The 20,143-nt window shown below is 43.3% G+C and overlaps 1 protein-coding gene and 1 long non-coding RNA gene across 2 annotated transcripts in view; one reads left to right on the top strand and one right to left on the bottom strand.

Moving 5' to 3' along the window:
- The window catches only part of AGPAT4 (1-acylglycerol-3-phosphate O-acyltransferase 4), a 75,500-nt gene extending 74,879 nt beyond the window's left edge, over nt 1-621 (bottom strand). The window contains exon 1 of the mRNA XM_014951100.1: nt 493-621. The gene's annotated coding sequence lies outside the window, so the exon portion shown is untranslated. The remainder of the gene's footprint in view (nt 1-492) is intronic.
- Nucleotides 622-801: 180 nt separating this feature from the next.
- On the top strand, nt 802-15,554 carry LOC106893262. Its single transcript, XR_001413034.1, has 3 exons — nt 802-1,156; nt 9,428-9,566; nt 14,320-15,554. It is a non-coding gene; the product is annotated as an uncharacterized LOC106893262 (long non-coding RNA).
- Nucleotides 15,555-20,143: the final 4,589 nt, after the last annotated feature.

Here is a 20,143-nt window from a genome sequence, read left to right as displayed (position 1 = left end):
CCCCCCCCCCCCCGCCGGCCCCGCCGCTGCCAGAGGGGGAAAGACCGAAAGTGGAAGGGGCCGCCACCGCCCGGCCCGGCGGAGGAAAGGGTGGGGGGGGGCGGCCAGTGGGGCAAGGCTGCCGCAGCTCTGCCGTTTCCACGGAAACCCCGGCGCGGGCCGCGCTCGCCACACAAAGGGGGCCGGCGGGCGGCTGGAAAATTCTCGGCGGCGGTAGAGGAGACCCGGCCCGGCAGCGAATAAATCAGACAACTTCTGCCCGCAGCCCGCCCCCCGCACGCCCCGCCGGCCCCTCGCCCGGCCGCTTCCAGCCCGCCGGGGGGCGGTTGTTTGAGGGAAGAAGGGGAAGAGGGGAGGGGGGAGCTGGTGGTGTTAGGCTGTTTGGGTTTAGTTTTTTTTTTTCCCCAGCGGGGCGGCACGCCACGCCGGCCGGAGAAGCGGGGCGGCCCCACACCTGAGGAGCCCGCCGGCCGCCAGGGGAAGAGCACGTACCTGGCGCCGCCGGGCCTTGGCATGCGTGCCGCGCTGAGGCGCCGGGAGCGGGCGGCCGCCGAGCCCCACCAACTGCCACTAGTTTGCACGCGCCGGGAGGCGGCCGGCTCGGGCGGGGCCGCCAGGCTCCACCCGCCGGGCGGCTCCGGGAAGAAAAGGGCGCCCCTCGCCTCGCCTCACCTCCCCTCCCCCGCCGCCATGTCACTTCCTCCCGGGGCGCTGGGAAGGGGCGACCCCTCTTCCCCCCCGCCACCGGCTTCGCTTTGCCCCTTGGGGCGCCGCCCAACGGGGGGGGGCGCGCTGCTGAGGAGCGCGGCGGGGACGGCGCGGAAGGAAGGGCGGCCGGCTCTGAGGGGGGAGTCGCCGGAGCCGCGGGAAGCGGCGGCCCGGGGAAAGGGTCCCCTGAGGGCCGGCGGCGTCCGGGCTGACCCCTCGTCAGCAGGGAGGCCCCGCTGTCGGCGAGGGGTGAGGGGCACCTGTGAGCGCCTGGCGCTTGAAATAGGAAGCGGGGAAGGGAGCACCGTCCGCAGGGCCCGGGGGCTGCGGCGGCAGAGGGGTGCGGGCGGCAGTCATCCCTGCACCCGCTGCCCTGACGGTCGCCGCCGGTGAAACGCGCGTTTGCTGTCAGGCTGTGACTGCCTCCCTGAATAGAGAACGGCAAGAAGTGAGTCTATCAAACACCCAAAGCGTTGGAAGGTGCTGATGCCTGGGAGGGCGGATCCGTGGGGCAGCGGTGTCAGCTCCACGGGTGTGTGGCTGAAGCACGGCTCCCGAGGCTGGGCCCGGGGCAGGGGCAGGTTGGGGGGAGCTGGGCCCCGTTACAGTCCGGGTCCCTGACAGCCACCCAGCACCACTGCTCACCCTCGGTGCAAGGGGTTTTGGCTTATTCAATTAAAAGTACCTGAAGCAGGCACTGAACGATGGAAGTTGTACTATGCATTAAACAGGGGCAGAAGGAGGATGTAAGCAAGGCTTCCCAAACTAGTCACTGGAGGACGTTATCTAGGGAGCAAGATGGAAGCATCCTGACTAAAATACCGCGTTTGAGAAGGACAAGAAGCTACAACTGTCTTGGAGCAGCAAGAACAAGGCTGGTGCTCAAGGGTGGACAAGCCTGGAGCTGAAGGGTGACCCACAGCACAGGCAGTATCTTCCCCAGCCAGAGGGGTACCCCACAATACCTGAAAAGAGCAGTCACAGCATGGTGCAGGGTCTATCGACAGTCCTAGGCGAGATGAAACAATGAATCAGGTGCAGGGTTTGTAGAGAGAATCCAATCAGGAACAGCAGGACATCAGGCTACCACATGGATCCATCTAGGAAAGAAGGCAGGAGACCAAACTGAAGGCACATCCACCTACTAGACAGCTCAGGCAGGGACTGGAGGGCAGACCTTAGCTTAAAGGAAGCCCTGGTCCACAGGCAGAGTGTGTGGATGACAGTTCCAGGTGAGGCTGGTTGAAGCCATTAAGACCTGGCAATGCCACCCTGACACATTCCAGCTGGTGGGGTGAGTGTACTTTTCAAGACCTCAAGATTTAGCAACCTTCCCCCCATTTGGTCATGAAGGAGTTGAATCCAGCTCACTGATATCCTCAGGCCAGTGGTCCAACTGCTGAACTGTTACACGGAGAGAGATTTCTCCAGCCATACTTTAAAAGGCTGATGCTATGGCTGCATTTTAAAAAAGGGACACCTCCGGGCAGAAGGAGAAGACTTAAAATCGCTGAATGATGTGCTTAATTCTGGAGACTGGCTGGACTTGTAGCACAGCTATGTCCTAAGCATCCCTTACTAGCTAATTTAACCAGCTTTGTGGTATAGGATTATTTTCAGGATTATCCCAAAGCATCTCACGCAGAGTCTAGGTATTATCTTGAGAGCCAAGGGTCCAAAAGTCAAGCACCCTGACTCTGAGTGTGGTAGTGCCTGAACATCTTTTACTTATCTGGCCTTGAGACCAAACTCTCTGCAGCTGGTTGTTTGTATGTTCCCCATTTTCTGGGAAGCCATATTATAATCTGCCTTCTTGCTTTCATTGATGTTAAGCTGCAGCTGAATATAATAGGATTTATGGATACCTGACACCCAAGAAAACTCTCCAGTGGAGAGATAAATCCTAGTTTTGATGGAGTACCTTTATTTCTCAAAAGTCTAACCAAGAAAATGTAAATAATAAACCCCTCTTATTTAAATGGGGTTTTAAAAGGTAAATGTATTAATCTTATGAAGGTGTTAGATACCATGGTAAAGACTGAGACTGGAAAGCCCATAGCAAAAAAATACTTCTGTCTTAAAAGCAAGGTTTGTGAGGTCCTCATCATATTTTTTTTTAGGTGCTATGAACAAAGAAGATAAAAAGGAATCAGATTATCTTTCTCTTCCCTTAAGCTCTATGGTCCAGAGCACTGAATAGAGTACGTTAAGATTTGTGCCGATTATTTAAAAAATAAAAAATTCTTATGGCTAAGGGCAGCTAAATTAAGTTTCTTCGGTTCTCAATTTTGGCATTTCCTTGTTCTGAGTGCTTGAGTTTGCAACCTCAGTGAAGTTCGTGCCTTGTGGGCATGCAAATACCTTATTTGCATTGGGCAAGACTCAAGACTTGTGTCAGGAACTTGCACCAGGCAATGACTCCTCCCAGCTATCCAGGGGCCATTTCCCACTGTGTGTGAAATGGGTAACTTTAAACGAGTCTCCTTGTAAGGAAAAAAGCAAGCCAAAACCACCACCACAACAACAAAACACCAAAAAGCAACAAACCAAAGAAACACAGCCTTCTGCTGGGCAAAGCGTGCACTCCAATCCATAAGGAACTTAGGTATCTCTCAGGGCTGAAGTGAAATTAACTGCTTGCTGGTTCTAACAGCTGGACCCCAACCCTGCTGACAACAGGCACTTTTAAGTGCCTTGTAAATTTGATTTCACAAATTTAATTGCGGGCAAGGGCTTGTCTGTTCTGGAAAGTTCTGCAGTTCTAGCCATGCCAGCCTAGAGAAAGAGGCAGCACCCGTAGTGTTGATGCTGCTGGACTGATGAGGTGGATAATATATAGGGATGCCCTATGGTATGCTGCCGTGAGCAGCTGGACTCAAGAAGCCCAGTTTGCTCTTGCTGCATGTCTCATGGTTAGATTCTCTAATATCTAATAAGGCGTGGATTATAAAAGACATATTTCCTGCATTTAAAAGCATTCATAATGTTCCTCTTCTGTGTAGGTTGAGTGTAATAAAAGCTGAACTGCAGCCTGTCCCTCCGTGCAGGCAATAACAGGAAGTCTTTCCTGTACTTGGCTTATCCGTCTTTATGAAATCTGTGGGAAAGTAATTGTTTCTGAGATCTCTGCTGCTTTTTTGGCCTTGATTAAAATCAGCTAACAAGTTCAAGCATTATTGTAAGGATTGATGTGTATAGCGTGACTGGACAATTTTTTTCCTTTAGGAAACCAGATGAAAATATGTGTACATAGGTCAATATATCCTAACAGCTTATTCAAATATGGAAATCAAAAATGAAAGATACTAAAACAATGCATTGTTGTAATGATAGAAGAGTCCTAATACAGATGCAGGTGTGTCAGTTTAAATATGCCGGGTTGGGGTGGGTGGCAGTGAAAATCACACACTCAGAGCCTGTATAACTAGCTTTTCTGGGCAAGTTTTTCTAGTGCAGACTAACTGTAGCTGTGATACCTGCCAGCTTCTCCGCTACCTCAGCTGTACGGTGGATCCGCTGTTTTCATACAGAAAAGCCCACTTCCCTGCACAGAAGCCACATGGTACCCACAAATGGAAACATCCTGTTAAAACTAAACCTTGAGGCCACAGTTAATTTTAGAATAGACTCATTCTTTAATTGAATATGCATTAGCAAAAGAGCTGTGTGAGGTGCATTATATGAATTTAAGTTCCAAACTGTCCAATTTGGCCCTTTAAAAAACCTAGTACATACAAAAAGAATACTGATTGAGATGCAGAAAAAAAACATGTTTATTTTAACATGTTTCTTCTTTCAGTATCCTTCATTTTCTGGAACAAGTCAATGACTATTTATCAATTGTGGTGCATTTATCATTTTTAAAGAATATAATTCCTTTCATAAATACCAAGGATCATTCCATACAAAAAGTTTTCCAAATTACTCTTTGCAGAGTTAGACCAAATATTTTCCCATCTACTGACATGCACAAAATAAGCACTCCTTACACATGTGCAAATATTATTGCCACAACTGTTTTAAGTATTCAACTTGAGCCTACCTGTGAGGAGGAGAGGGACCTTTGTTTCTCTCTGCTTACGTATCTAAAACAAATGCCACCAGGAAAACATTTGTTTTCTTAAAGCTGGATTAAAATGAAGAATTCTGTGTGAACCACTTCAGGCCCATACTTGGTGGCTCAGGTGACTAGTGAGGGCTTCAATGACACCATGGAAACAGAGATGCCAACATCTATTAGTGCCATGATCATGGATGTGTGTGTTTGGGTGAAATTCCTCTAAGATCTCGGAGGAAAGATCACTTTGGAGCTGCAAAGGTAAGTGCTATTTAGAGGGTACTCAGGAAACTGCCACTCTTCAGAAGCAAGAGATAAGAAACTGTAGAACAAAATGTTGGTCTGAACAATTTGGAAGCTGGAGTCGCTCAGAGCGTGTAATAACAAACGCTGCTTATGTATAACTGTTTACATCAACTTTTCTGGGGAAGAGGCACACTGGCTGCTCTCCAGGTCTTCAAGGGCAACACCTAATCTGCATATATAGTTCCACAGACATTAACAGTCAGGAGCAAATCCAGACAACCATTCTTTTTGCTTGTATATGTACATTTCCTCACCTAGAAAAGGAAATAATTATTTCGACATGATGAGTACAAGGCTGCCTTGTGCTGCAATAACCTGTAGAGATGAGCTACGCAAGCCTGCTATTTTGAACTTTTATAAATTTACAGAAAATGGCAATCGCTGCAGTAATTGTGTGCTGCTTGGTCTAGCTTGTAATGAATTCTGTAGCAGTGTCCTCACTCTGTGAATGACTGCTCATCCTGCGAAAAGACAGCAACTTTAAGCCACACTTGAAGCTTTCATAATCATTCTCCCAGGGAGCAGCTCTAGTTCCCTCGCCAAATTTACACTGAAGTTAGCATTTGTTTATCTGTTTGTTCAATTACACAGAACTGGAAAGGTCATTTTAGAAAAACCCCAACTTTTAAGAAAAAGCAAGCAAAATACTCATTCTTACACTTTGCTCACTGAAGAAGACGTTGCCTGCTGCAGCTCCTCTCACCAACCCTGCGCCACGCTGTCCGTACTGGAAACACAAGACAGGACACAACTCTCGTCTTCATCAGCTGTTGCAGTCTCTGTCCAATGTTCTCTGGTGTGCTACTTCTGTAAAGACCACTTTATCCAAAGGCAACATTAGGGAGCCTTTCCCAAGAAAATTATGAGATAAAGCCTGGTTAAGTGGTAGGAAATATCCACTATGCAGCAGTCTTTAAATGGATGGTGATATATTTATTTTTTTTATTTCCGTGCAGTCTGATGTGTTTGAAGAACAGATTTGTGTCATTTTTTATTCTGGATACTTAGTAGAGCCTGCTAGTTATTCATGAAGACCACACTTTGGAGGCATTCTGGTAAGTCTAGGGAGTTCAAGGGTTAAATTTAGTGGTACGCCTTATAGACTAAGATACTGGATGTGAGCCAATTTGACCTCTCAAAAGTGGAGATACCTGGCATTCTGTACTGTTGCTTTCTTTCTTAAAATGAGACAGTGGTTGATGAAATAGATTTTTAAATAAAAAGGCATTAGCTAAAAGCTAATTGGGCAAAAGCTGAATTCTTACAGTACCTGTAAATGTCTATTATGCACATTAAGGAATGAAAAAATTTGGGACATCTTTGATACTAAATTGCAGAAACAGATTGCATAAGACATGATAAGGGAATATGGAGACAAACAGCATTAAAAGCTCAGGACTTAAAAGGGGTGAGAGAGTCAGAGAAGATTTTGTACTGGTTTTGCCTTGGGTTGCCAAATACCTGTGATACCACTGAAAAAATACAGTACACGATACATTTGGACTGACTTATCCCACTAACTAGAGCAAATCTGTCCTGTATGAAAAGCATACAGGACACTACTTTTCCTCTAATTTCTTCCAGGTGATCTTTCTCCTCCTCTGAAGCTGTGGTCTCGGGAAATGACATATTTCCAGTGTCAGAGCAGGAGACAGGCCATCTGCCTTTACTCCTTAGTTCTCTGTTTTCTATGATTTGCCCTGATCTTGCTCCCAGTGGCATTTCATTGATCCCAGTGGATGCAGACACAGCTCCAGAACTGGCTACTGCATAAGGATGCTGTATTAAGAAAACCACTAAGTTTCAGAGAAAAGGAAAATAGTTCCTGAACATAAAATTCTTAAGTGAGCACGAAAACCTCAAAGCAGGAATGTTTTAACATAAAATAGCTGGAAATCTCATGAAGACATCTGATCACCCCTCAGCAGCAGTCGCTCCAAAAGAAAAGGATCTAGGAAATCAAAAGCAGGCTGGACACCTGTGAGAAAAATGACAGAGTAGTTCTCAGAACCGCAGGCGTCAGTGCTTAGGCTGTTTCAAGCACCACGATGCTCTTAGAACAGGCAATAATGAAAAGAGAACATTGTTGGAAGAGTGATGTACTTTCTGAAGTGAAATTGCCTCAATGTGAAAGATTTTTTAGGTGCCTTGCTGGCATCTACTAATTATTTACCTTTGAATCCTTAACCATAGTATTTTGTACAAGTTTGGTTCCACTTCTGTGCCATCGTGCCATGCTGTCCTGCAGCCTGTGTATGTGGCAAAGCTTAAAAGGATTTGCCAGAGATGTAAGAAAGACATGTAGTCCAGGGAAGCCTTTTGGTAGGCACAAAGTGATGCTGCTGCACCTTTTCCGTTTCCCAAACAGTGCCAGCCACTGTGCCATGGCAGACCCTCTCCATAACCACTATCAGACACAAAGATCAGGCCATTTCTGCAAGAGCTTGCTTTTGCTTCCAGCTGCCCCCATGTGCCAGCTGTATTCTTGTCCGCCTCAGTCCCAAGTGTGGCCTCCAGCACGAATCACAGCAACCCCCAGCACTGTTTCCCTATAAGGCCCCTCATTCTCTTTGTCTGCTAGAAACCAGCCCTTCCATCTTTGCTTCGTGGCACAAACTGCCCCATTGTATCTTCCTCCCTTCTGTTCTTTGATTCTGTGAAAAGCTCGGGGCCCAGGAGATAGCAGGGTACGGAGCTAGACAGCAGTCTGAATCCAGCAAAGGATGGTGGTGAATCAAAGGCTGTTTATTCAGATGACTCCTTTGTGGTCTGTGAAATTGCAATTGTGAATTTGCAATTGCAATCCACTTCCTTTGGAAAAATCACTGCAATTGATAGTAATTAGCAACCTCTTACAAACGGTTGGCAGGCTGTCCTGAAACCAATCCTCAAGTTCCTTGGGCACTTGTGTGAGACTGCTGGGTCCCTTGTCACCAATTTAATACGTTCCTCAGGTCTGAGGCAAAGGCCCTGCTCCAAATGCCTCTCCAGTAGGAAACTGCCAAGTGACCTTGTGGCTAAATGCCCAAATGGCTCAGCCAGAAATTGGGCAATTCTCCCACTCGGCCCTGGAGGGGTGAACCACCTGGGGATGGCCACCTAAACTTGGTACTAAGGCAGTACCTTAGAACAGTCGCTAGGCAAGACCCTGTCAGAGGGCTGCCTGCTTCACAAACGGGTCTCAAACGCCCAGGACCTTGTGACAGATGAGTGTCACAACCACAAGTTTAGATAATGTCTCATGAAATCCATTATATACAGTACGTAGAAGGGACTGCTTTCTGAGAAAGACTGACCCTATGGCCCAGCATCAGAATTGCTTTGACTAGATGTGTATTTGTATCAGAAACACATATAAAAACATCAACAATGCAGTTTTGTAGAAAATGCAGTAAGAAGTACCAAAGCTGAGTGCAGTACATATCAAATATTTTTGTGTGTGATGTATTTAAAACTGATTGGGCTGAAGGACCTGGATTGCTGTTGGGAGACACCTCTTGTTCTGCAGAGAATCCTCACTGTCATCCTACTAACTCATTTATCACAGGACTTCAGCTTTCCCTGAGCTCAAGCCATCAATGTTAACAAAAAAAGGCTTGTTGTGCACACACACAGCTGGTGAGCCCATGTCCTTATCAGCTCCTGGATCTGCAAGCTCAGCCCCAGCTCTTTGATGGAATACAGGTTTACCACAACCATTCTCAGAGTGATTTGACAAGTGTCTTATTTGTATGCTCACTTCCATGCTGGCAGTATGTTATTAATCCTACAAACCCCACTGATTATTTTTTTTTCCCCCAATCTGAATAACGTAGCTAATGTCATTTCCTACTCACCAGCTCCCAGATGACTAAGAATCGCTAGCCCAGAAAACTCTGAGCTCTGGGATCTGTCAATCAGTCACCTGGCAATTCAACCACAAAACAGCCTACAAAAGCACTCGGAATCTACTGCTTTTCACCTGTGTTTCAAACCACAGGTGTCCTACGTATTATCAATACTCCCAACAAAGCCTGCTGCCTCCCAGGCATGGTAGATGTAATGTTAGTATGAATCAGAGTTGGCTACACTCACTGCAGTAAATCGACAGCACTGAGCAATCCCATTTCATTAATAACAGCATCTCATCACCAGCTGCTCCTCGGAGACAGACGGCTGCAGCTGACTCCATAAGTATTGCTTTCTCTTGCCACCCCCAATGAGTTGTAGCATTTGAGACATCAGTGACCTAGTAGTCTGAGTTTGTTTATACACTTTAAATGTCTCTTCTGTCCTGCTGTCTTCTTTTTCTGTACCTTTATCTTCCTAAGGGGAATCACAAACAACTTAAAAAAAATGGTGTTTGTTTCAACACAGCTAATGGAATTCCAAAACCCATGGCTGAAAGATCTCCACCTCGTGTGAGCATTGTTACAAGACCTACATCAGGCAGCGCGATACCATCATGACAACAAATTAAGAAGTCTTGCTCGAGGGAAAACTTTCTATCTGGCAGGTATGAAATGCTTTTTTTTTTCTTAATTCAAATACCTTATTTAGGCAAAAAAATGAACTTTGAAAACAAATCTATGCATTGGTACTGGTCAAACAATTACAATCCTAAGTGGACCCTCCCTTCTACACTGAGTTGTGCCAAGGGGACTTTCCCCAAATGCACTTGAAATTAATAATGTTTCTAGGAAGACAAGGAGATTTGCCAGAGCTCCATTTAGTGCAGCAGAAAGTTGTTATAGCCAGAGTTACATTCACTCACCAAAACATACGGACTTTCAAATAAAGGTAATGCCCTGCCCGTGCAGGAGTTTCCATCGTGAGAAAACAAGTGTGGTTTGCACAGCCCCATGGTAAAGACTTCTGTAGGGAGCGGTAATCTTCATCCAACAGCCGAAAGCAATGCCTGGGCTCATGTGCTGAATCAGACCTGTGTCATAGCTGGAGGGATCCAGTTGCATTCATAGCATTTTGTGGATTTTGCTATCAAGTTTCAGCTCTTTTCTTAATGGAATAGGACTTTGTGGGAATATAATGTGTCTCCAAGAGTAACTTGCCCTCTGACTGCTGCTCTGTTACTACTGTAGAGCTCACGGGAGGGGGCAGGAGGGAGGAAACACCAGCCAACTGGGTTGTGACACCTTAAGGGCATTAATGGTCTTCTTTTGCTATAATGCTAGACAATATGAAGCACAATAAGGCTTTATAAGAACCACTAAAATGTTACTATTAATACTGCACAGCTAAATGGAGGCAACAAGTGATAGGCTTGGGCAACAGGAGTTATTTAATTTTATGGATAAACTATTTTATTATAAATTTTTGGGGGAATCTAAAAGTCATTTCAGAATTAGGAAATGAAAGCAAACAAATAGACAATATGCATCTTCGCACAAGAAAGTACCTCTTGAAAACCTTCTTTCCCAAATTTTTTCACTTAGAAGCAATTCTAGTATGTTCCTTTTTTTATTCCTTTCATTTTCCTGTATCCTAAAATTATGCCTAGAAGCTGGTTATTAGGAGTGTATTTTTGGAAGCATGGCCATGAGTACTTTTAAAGTAATTTAGAGCAAATGACTTTATATTGGATCCTAGCAGCAAATGGGAGCCAGCACAGTAATGGCAGAGGGAGGGGGTTCACAGAGAGCAAATGCTCATGAGGGAAAATACAGTATGCTAAAACTCTCCTGACTTCAGATATCAGCACTAACAATCACCTCGCACTACAGTGTCTGGCACTCAAGCTGATAAAAATAGTGTTATTAAGAAGATCCTTAAGTGTTTGCGGACCGCTTGATTGCATTGTCTTAATTAGACGGGAGTTGAATTCCTTGAAGTTGCATTCGGCTCTCTGAGTGACTGCAAGTCACTTTGGGGAAGGTTGTGGCAGCTCTGTTTGGGGTGATGTGGGGAGCAGGTGGGAATGGGATGGACCTGCAGCTCCGCAGAGAGGAAGCTATGCCCTGCCCTGACATGTCTGGTCAGTGTAGGGTATAGGGAACCTTGCCTTCTGCTGGCTAAATATTTATCAGGTCATGAACTATGAACAGGTATTACTGGTTAACTGGTGTAAACCTGGTGTAGCTCCATGAGTTTCCATGACAGTAGGTAATGGTTTACCCTGCTGTGGCCCTGTAACTGCGTTTTACCAAGATATCTAAGGGGCTTTTTAGCAGACAGGCTCTGGCAAATCTCACAGGGGCACTTTCAGGTGTTACTGGTCTCCTAGCTGTCCTTCCTATCCTCTTGGTTTATTGATCCTGTAGATTACAAAGGAGCAACATGTGCCTGTGTCTTAACTACTCCAAGGCATGGCCCAAGTTTTCAACAAAATCACCCCCAAAGGTGAACTGCTCAGTGCTAACTGATTGCCATTGGAATAAGGCCAGTAACAGAAGAAGGGCAGGGCACACAGACTGGCACGGTAGTGTCTTCAGCCACTGCAGCAAAAGTCTTCAGAGGACGTTTGCCAAGGTCCTCACTGACATCGGATCTATGCAGAAAGGTATGGAAGGTACAGTGCCTTGCTTCCCCTCCTAAGGAGAGGGGAGAGGGCACAGACATGCAACAGATCCTGAGATGAGTCTGAGTAGCAAAATGTGGCTATGAGCATGAGATTTCAAACTTGGTACAGCTATTAAGTGTTCTAATGCACTGTTTAAGTTAAGTTTATATGCTACACACGCACATAAACAGCAAAAGGTATGTTGCAAAGTCAACCACTCAGAGACTGTAATGCCAGAATGAAAGTGGCCTGTTCAAACTTACTGCCTCCTCTGTGGGTCTTCATATAGTATATAAGTTTCTGTTTACATAGCTGCTCGGTTCTCTTTCTGCAGACCCCTTCCCATATTCAGAGCAAAGAATAAGAAGGCCTCATATAATGAGAAGTTTTTCAAAACTCTTTTATCTTCCTTGTTCAATGTGTGTGGCAGCAACACAAGCTCATATTTATTGCATGTTCTTTAAACCCTCAAGGGCATTTTTAATGGTACTGACTACTAACGTGTCCAAGTCTATTTTCACAACTTGTCTGTGAAGTGAGGCCAGGGGCATGAGTCTGATCCTGCCATCTTTACCCTAAGTGGTGAGTAACTTCCTTCATGATTTCTGGTGCTGCTCTTCAGAAAAAGCAAAGAAAATCCATGCCTGATTTAGTTAGCCTATCTGTGCTTCTTCTAAATGCCCCTCTTGCACCAGAGAGGTATGTGGGAATGTGATAGTCATCCCCTGGAATGAGTTAGGTTATGTAGACTGAGCTTGATATCAAGTTCAAACAGGAGGAATTGGATTGTCAATGAGAGAGGATGTGTTAAGTCCAAATTTTGTTCTGCAAATGCAGTTTTTTCCATTACCCTATATGCAGTTTTTAGTCATAAATCCTCATGCACAGCCTCTTCCAGTGGTAGGGCACAGTGCTGCTGGCTGGCAGAGACTGAAGGATGGGGAGGCAGCCTCCAACAGCAGCAGAAGAAAGAGGGTGACATTGTTTTATCATCCTACTTAACAACTTCCTCTGTGCTGTAATACAGGGTATTTGATAACCCAGCCGTTTGTGTGTACAAGGTCAAAACGTTGTCCCTCAGATAAAATAGCTATTATTGTAATTAATGAAAATTACAGAGTCAGGATAAAAGAGATTGTAACAGGAAAAGGAAAAAAAAAAGCCTAATATTTTATACCAAAGCTCTTCCAATGACATATAACCCTAGAAAACCTTTAGCTTCAAATTGAAATTTCCTACCACTGCTCATTCTTCAGGACTCAATTTTTGGTGAAATTAGAATATGCTTGCTTTGTTTATTTAGCTTCTTGTTTAACAAGAAGCTAAAACTGAAGCAAAAGCACCTATTGGGGTTGGTTGGTTTGTTTCTTTTTCACTATTAAATGAGAAATATTGAACAATATTTGGAACAACTGTTGCTCCTCAGCAGTTTACTACAGGAGGAAATATTTTGTCCCAGAATAATTCTGCCAGAGAGTTCTGCAAACACATGCTAAGGCATTTTGCTCAAGGCCAGACAAGTCACCAGAGGCAGGTCAGGAGGCATATTCCCTTGTTCCTGACTTCCTGTGTTGGTTGACGTGTTTGTAACAAAGTTCATTTGTTGATGCAAAGACTGCCTTATTTTGAATGAATCCTGACCAAAATATTGCTCCTGTACTTGTGATAGTTCAGCAGGCGTATGGTACTACGGTTTATGAAGTTTGCAATGCAAGATTTGCAATGTCTGTAACTAGAAAGTAACAAAGGGATAAGGTTGTACAAAAAAGCTTATTGTTTCCTTTCTCACTGAAGCAGGACATGAATAAAGTGCACAGGATCTATAGCTACATGAGAAGATTTTAATATTATTGTGTTTGCTGTCAGAGCATGGAAGACTCTGGGTCTCCAGAAACATTAAACTGTATTTTGGAGAAATGGTTTCTGACAAGCCATTGCTCTCTGCAGAGAGGGTGCACTGAGGCCACTTACCCAGTGGTGCTGGCATTTGCTGCTGGGTTTCCCACTAAGCAGTTTGCTAAAACGTTACTTGTGTTTTTGAATAATTTCCTGACCAGTGGACTGTTTTATTTTTGCTTTCTTTCTGGAAAAAAAAAAAATCTTGTTAAAGAGTTTAGGAGTTTTTTTATTCCTTCCTACAAAAAGAAATAAAAGCTCTATCCATTCTATAGAGTAGTATATGTTTCAAGAAGCATATATAGGAGACAAAATCATACTTGCTGTGTAATATACCTCCTTAATATTCTACTCAATGTCTATAGAATGCAATTTATTTAGTCCCTATTAGGAAGTGTAAGACAGAACTAATTCTGGGAAAAATGTTCAGAAGTGCATAAATGGCAGAAAAGACAAAATCCTATTTTAAGTTTTTTAGATACTGCAAAAAAAGAGTGAAAAAAGCTCCATAAAAACGTGTCCCATTTAATTTTTCAAAAAAAGTTATTATCTAGCAATATAGTTTATATTCTGCCAGTCACCATAGTACAGTAAGTTCAATAAAAAAAGAAAGAAAATGTACTTTTAAAAATTCCCAGTGAGATGTTAAACTAAGTAGGAAAACATAAGGATGTGATTATGTGGCATTATTTCAAACACTGGCACTTACTGATAAAGAGCCATTATAACCCCCTCTGGAAACCACTTCCTGTTCCCTCCTTGCTGATAAACTGGCCCCAGCCTGGAATCTGGCAAACCCAAGAACAAGATCACTAAAAGCCCCCTTTATGTCTCTCCTCTTCTCATCTCTCCCCAGAGTCTTACACGCTTTGAAGCTGCATGAAGTGAGAAGGTTGGTTCCATAATCCGCGTATCACTGGGCTACTGCCACCACAGAGAAAGTTTGACTGTAACCGGCTGTGACTTGAACGTCCTCCTTGGTGAGCTGGGCGTTGCGCTGCCTGTGTCCTTGGGATCTTTAAATAGTAGCCAAAAGCAGGCTGGCTGCTGCTGGTGTCATCCCACCAACTTGAGATACTTAACCAAGATACCTGAGCGTGGTTGCTCCAAACTTCATCTGTAGTCAGGAGAGAGACAGGCAGACAATTGGTGAAAATAAATCAGATAATTTCTGCAATTTTCATCACTGGTGTGTTTTAATGCCAACCTCAGTCTCCCCATGAGTTAGTAGAAACACCCCCCCGGTAACACCACAGGATAAAGCACAGCTTTTGGGTTGAATCCAACAAACTTCTTCATGCTTCTTGTACAGCCCCAAAAGAGAGAGAGAGAGAGAGATGAGGGTGGGGAATTAATCCATTATATCACAGCCATCTGTCCAAATTTATGCAATACTTTTCCACTTGGAAGTGTGTACTTTGGAAACAAGGTGAAGAAGACTTTGGGTGAGGTGGGCCATCACAGGATGACTATAAATTGCCAGCATGATGTGAACAATGTGTTGTGATCTGACGTGTGTCTGAAGTGTGTCCATTGGAGACAGGAATGCCACAGAAGGTGGTGGTGCAACCATGCCTGCTATCGTATGCAAAAATCCAGCACTCATACTTGAAAATAGGTTAAGTAAAATTAGAATAATTTGATTCTAGGATGTTTAGGGAAATGTTGATCCAAGTTTTTTAGCTTGGCCTATTAAGCCTAATGAAACAAATGGAGTGGAGATATGATTGCTATCTGCTCCATCCAATCAGGGAACAAAGGGAATAGGAAACATAAACAGGAAAAAAGAAAACCTTAATCTTACAAGCAATATTGATATCATGATAAACAATGATAAGGTGGCCATTAATACCTTGGAATGAAAAGGTTTCTCATCACTAGCAACTGAAATCAGGTTCCAGAATTGCCTTGGCATGAAAGCAAATGGGACTTAAAAATTGCTTGGCACAGCACTCTGTAAAATTTATGGGAAGATTTACATAACAAGGCTCCTGTGATGGTAGGCTGGACACAACAAATTAACAAGACCTTTCTACTCCTGAGATCTTAATACCATGAAAGGGAAAGAAATTAGGTGGCATTAAGTATCAGGAAAGCCTCCTGGTATGGAGATCTGTCTAGTAATGCCATTGACTGGCAAGGGAAGTTGCTGGATCTCAATGACTGCATTAATAAGAAAGGCTTCTGGATCTCTCTCTTCCTGCAAGCAATTAAATAATTGATTGAGTAGTTCTCAAAGTTGAAATTTTCACTTGGACCTCATAAGATCATCTTATCTATCAAGGCCTAGTGCTTGTAAAAGTGGTGCTCTCTTCCATAATGGGGTGAAGGCAATAAGAAACACCATTTTTCTTTGGACCAAGCATTGTTGCATAATACACATCATTTATCTGAGACTTGGTACAGGCTAAGGCCTTTTACAATCTAATACAAATGTTTAAATAAACACAACTAGCAGAATAGTATGACATATGTATTTTTTGCTGGAAACACAATAGGAAAGCGACAGTGGGTGCACAAAGGACTCCAGGTCCTTTCTGAGGAGGAAAGGGGCTTATGAGTTTTGTAGACTGGCAAAGTTCTTAAACAAATAGTGCAATATAATGGCATAAATATATATGTAAATTTGCCAATCTACAGCTTATTTTGTATACCGCACTGGTCTACCAAGCTGGTGTATTGTATTGGGTAGGTCCGTGGCATAGCTGCACTGGGACAGCAAGAAAAGTAGGCTTTCTGTTGTGTAGACTTGGCTTTATATTTTTATTTATTCAATTCTACCCTGGAGCTCACACAATAAAGAGGACTAAAAATAAAATGTCACTGATTGTTTTTAACGTGCACAGTAAATGTCACACGAGAAGAGATCCTACCATGCAGGAGCTTATTGCTAGCGCTGTTTTGAAGCTTATGTTTGCTTTCTGTAAAATCCAATAGAATGAGGCAATAGGAATAGCCTTGATCATTGTACTTCTAAAATAAAATATGAACCTAAGTGATCGCAACTCAGTTAATAAGCACCTTAATTTTCGCTAAGCAAAGCCTGAGTAATATTTAGGTATAGCTTTAGATTCAGTTACATCACTGCTAAAACTTACAAGTGCAAATCAGAATTTATTTCAGCTTCACTAACTAATTTTAATGAAAATATCACAGTCATTTTTGCCTTCAAGAAGCAGATTTGAAAAAAAAAAAAGCAAGCCTGGCATTCGGGGTATCACTGAGCACTTGAAAAATGTCAGTGTAGCTTAGTGAGGTAGTTTGTTTTTTCTGTTTTTTAACTCCATCAGCTATGGAATATGTGGATTTCGGCTATTCATTAAAAAAAAATTCCAACCCTTTTACCATATTGTGATCTCTCTGCTTTGGAAAAGAACAGTGCAGGGCTTTCCAGGTTTAGCTTCCAGGCATAAACACACTTAGTTGGCTGAACCTATTCAGGAGCATTTAGCATCCATTCCAAGCAAAACATTATATTGGCCCCAACAGAAGTAGTATCTGAATACTATTTTGTTTTATTGATTGCAGCTTTTCATTTTAGCACTATCTTTTGAGCATTACTTAAGGTTTTAATCCAACCAGTTTTTGGGCTGGTAACCAGCAGATGAAGTTGGCAGGCTGTTGAAATTACTGTTTATGAGGCAGACAGTACAATCAAGTATCAACTAAGAATGGGTGTACAGCGTGTTGCTTCAGCTGTACTTAACTAAAAGTTTTTCAAACTCTGACATCAGTGCTTGATGGATTTTAGTTTGCACTAAAATGAGGTGGAGGGAGTGGGCATGAATGTATTTTATAGATTAAATATTCAACTGACAAAGAGGCAAAGAGGAAACTGGGACATCAAGTTCTCCCAGAGATCTCCTATGTACTGCTAAAAAGTGGAATTAAATGGCATTTTCAAAGTCTCTAAATTAGCCTTCTCCCAGTGAAGCCAGTGGTAAAATTTCCAGGGGTTGCAAAGGATGTCAGGTTAGGTCACTGTTCTTTAGGCCACTGCGAATCTGACCCTTTCTTTTTATTATTATTATTTCTTTATGTCTCTAATGTCATACTGCTGTCCTTTGGACCTTAAACTTCAAACTTGCTTCCTGCTTCCCTGAGCTTGTGCCATCACTGAGCCAGCACGCTGGTGGCCTCCACTTTGGTGCAAGCACAGATTTCCCCAGTTGTGAGGAAAGGGCTGGTGCGCATTTGAGCTGTTGCCTCCATGTAGTCTGGTTGTGCTCTCTTGACAGAATTCCCTGACTGTAAAATACAGATAATGGCACTTCCCTGCCTACATGGATTATGTGGATTCCTCAAGCTTTCTAGGGATAAAAGCCAAAAAGTAAAGTAACAGGTGATGTCTTGCTGCATATTTTATCTACTGGCATAGAACCATTACTCCATTATTCAGAAAAATGGAGACACAGACAAGAAAAACAAATTAAAAGCAAAGAAAAAAGCACTATTAATAATAATGAAGAAAACCAAAATGGCATATGACCTGGTTTCTACAAAAAAAATTCCTTGCAGATGCACAAACCACTACGTTAAATATGATTCTCCATATGATTAAATGACCTTCTCTCAACTTGCCTGCCTTATTGCTTGCTTAAAGCCATTTACATTTTTTTCTGGTCTGCACGTACTTACCCAGAATATGAGAAGTGACTACTCAGTGCATGTACGCTAGCAGTTCCCAGATGATCAAGTGGAAAACTGGTACTGAAGGGGGGCCACAGCTAGAAATCAGCAGGTGACACACAGGGGGAACCACATGGGCAACCACATACAGAAATCAGTAGACAAACTTGTTTGAAAAAAAAAAAAAAGGAAGAGATTTTTTTTTTTCTAAATTTGCTAGAGATAGAAATATATCCTTACAAACTGCAATCAAGTCAGATAAAATGTAAAGTAGTACATTTGCCTTTTTTTGCTGAACCACTGTCAGTGCTGTGCTGTCAGGTACGTCGGGCTGAAGTTGCTGAAGGACCATCAGGAACAACTGGACGTGGGGTGTCCTTCTGGCAGCTTTGGTCCAGTGCTGTCTTCTTCAGGCTCTTCTGTAGTTTAAAGGGGAACTGAAGGTAGCACGAGAATTTTGCTGCATGGGAACAAAATCTAGTTGTTAAAAGCTTTACTGCAGTTCTCCATCTCTGTGTAGGGTTTCTCTAGATCAGCCATCACCATGCTAGTCAAACACTGAATCAGATAAATTTGATCAGCATGGGGCTAACCAATCTTCAGAGGTGATAGTACATTTTATCCTTCCTATTTTGCTACAAGTGTTGCTTATTGAGCTTACTGCACCCAGTGATTTACTTGTGTAGTGCTTGGAGCTGCACAGTGAACATGAGGAACATGGCAGTTGTTGTTACCTCAAAGTGTGAGAAAGTTTGGCACAAAGGGCCAAATCTTCCCAGTCTACCCCGGCAGCAGAATCTCTCAGAATCTGGTCTGTCCCCTCCAAGTGCCTCAGGTTCTTTTCCACAAATGTAAATTTTTCTTGAGTTTACATGATCTACAAGATCTGTAGGCAAAAAGCTCTATAGATGGTACCTTACTATTCATATGCAAAAATTAAACCCCATTGCATGCTGTCCTTTGAGAGCGTGACCTTTGCTTCCCAACAGTGGCGTAATGTTTCTTCTGGAGTGCTAGTCACTGAATTTTTTTGAGGTGTACATTTTCAAATGAAATTCTTTGGCTTTGAGTTTGCAACGAGGTAAGGTAGACATATAAACAATATTTTAGTTGAAGTCACGGCTTTGTGTTATTTATGCTAAGCTTTGAGAGATGCTTTTTCCTGAGGGAGCCAAGCTGTTATATATTTTCTTCTTAAGCTACTCGGTATTCAGATTTCACCGCCAGCTGAAATGAAATATTAGAGATTTTCATTGTTGTTATAGAGTTGAATTATTATAGAGATAATTCTTATTGAATATTTCAGCATACATCCTGTACTTAATCCATTTTACACACACTAAAAGGAGCCCAGATCGCAGTAGCAAGAACATGTCTGTAATTGTTGTAATCTGAAAGATGAAGAAGGTTCAAGGTAAAGAGAATTCAATTAACAAAGGCAAACTTGGATGTAAAAAGATACAGACTTCTTTTTTGCTTTATAACACCATAATAAATCATCTTCTTGGAACATATAGCTAAATTTTAGTGTTTCCAGAGTATATTGCTAGTAGAGAACATAAACCCACAAGCTTTTGAAAACTTTGCATCTGCTTACGCCCTCAGGTTGGCTTCCTTCTTGTTTTGTGTTTAAGTCCTGTTTCTCTTCATTACCCCCATGGTTGCCCAGGACCACTTCCAGAGACACACGTGCCAACCCAGAGGAAGCATTTGCCAAGGCTGGCTTCATGGATGCTAGCAAGCAGTGCCAGTTCATAAGCTTTAAAAAAAGGAAGACTCCCCTCTCTGTGCCAACAACAGAGCCAAAAGTGTGGGAGCTGTGCAGTCCTGGCTGTCCTGTGAGAAGCTGCACCCTGCCTCTGGCAGGGATGTTGCCATCACACCTCTAGCCATGACCAATCGTACTTAATACCCAGTAGAACCCACCATACACGTGCACAACAGGTCTCTGTGTGAGCCTCTGAGACTACCCAACCAACTGGATAGCTAAAGTTGGGTGAAATGAATCTCACTTTGATACTTCAGAGCCAAAATAAGAGGAATAGTCTGAA

Source organism: Calidris pugnax, unplaced genomic scaffold (genome assembly GCF_001431845.1).
Source record: "Calidris pugnax isolate Ruff unplaced genomic scaffold, ASM143184v1 scaffold24, whole genome shotgun sequence".
Classification (NCBI taxonomy): Eukaryota; Metazoa; Chordata; class Aves; order Charadriiformes; family Scolopacidae; genus Calidris; species Calidris pugnax.
This window is presented reverse-complemented; position numbering and strand designations above follow the sequence as displayed.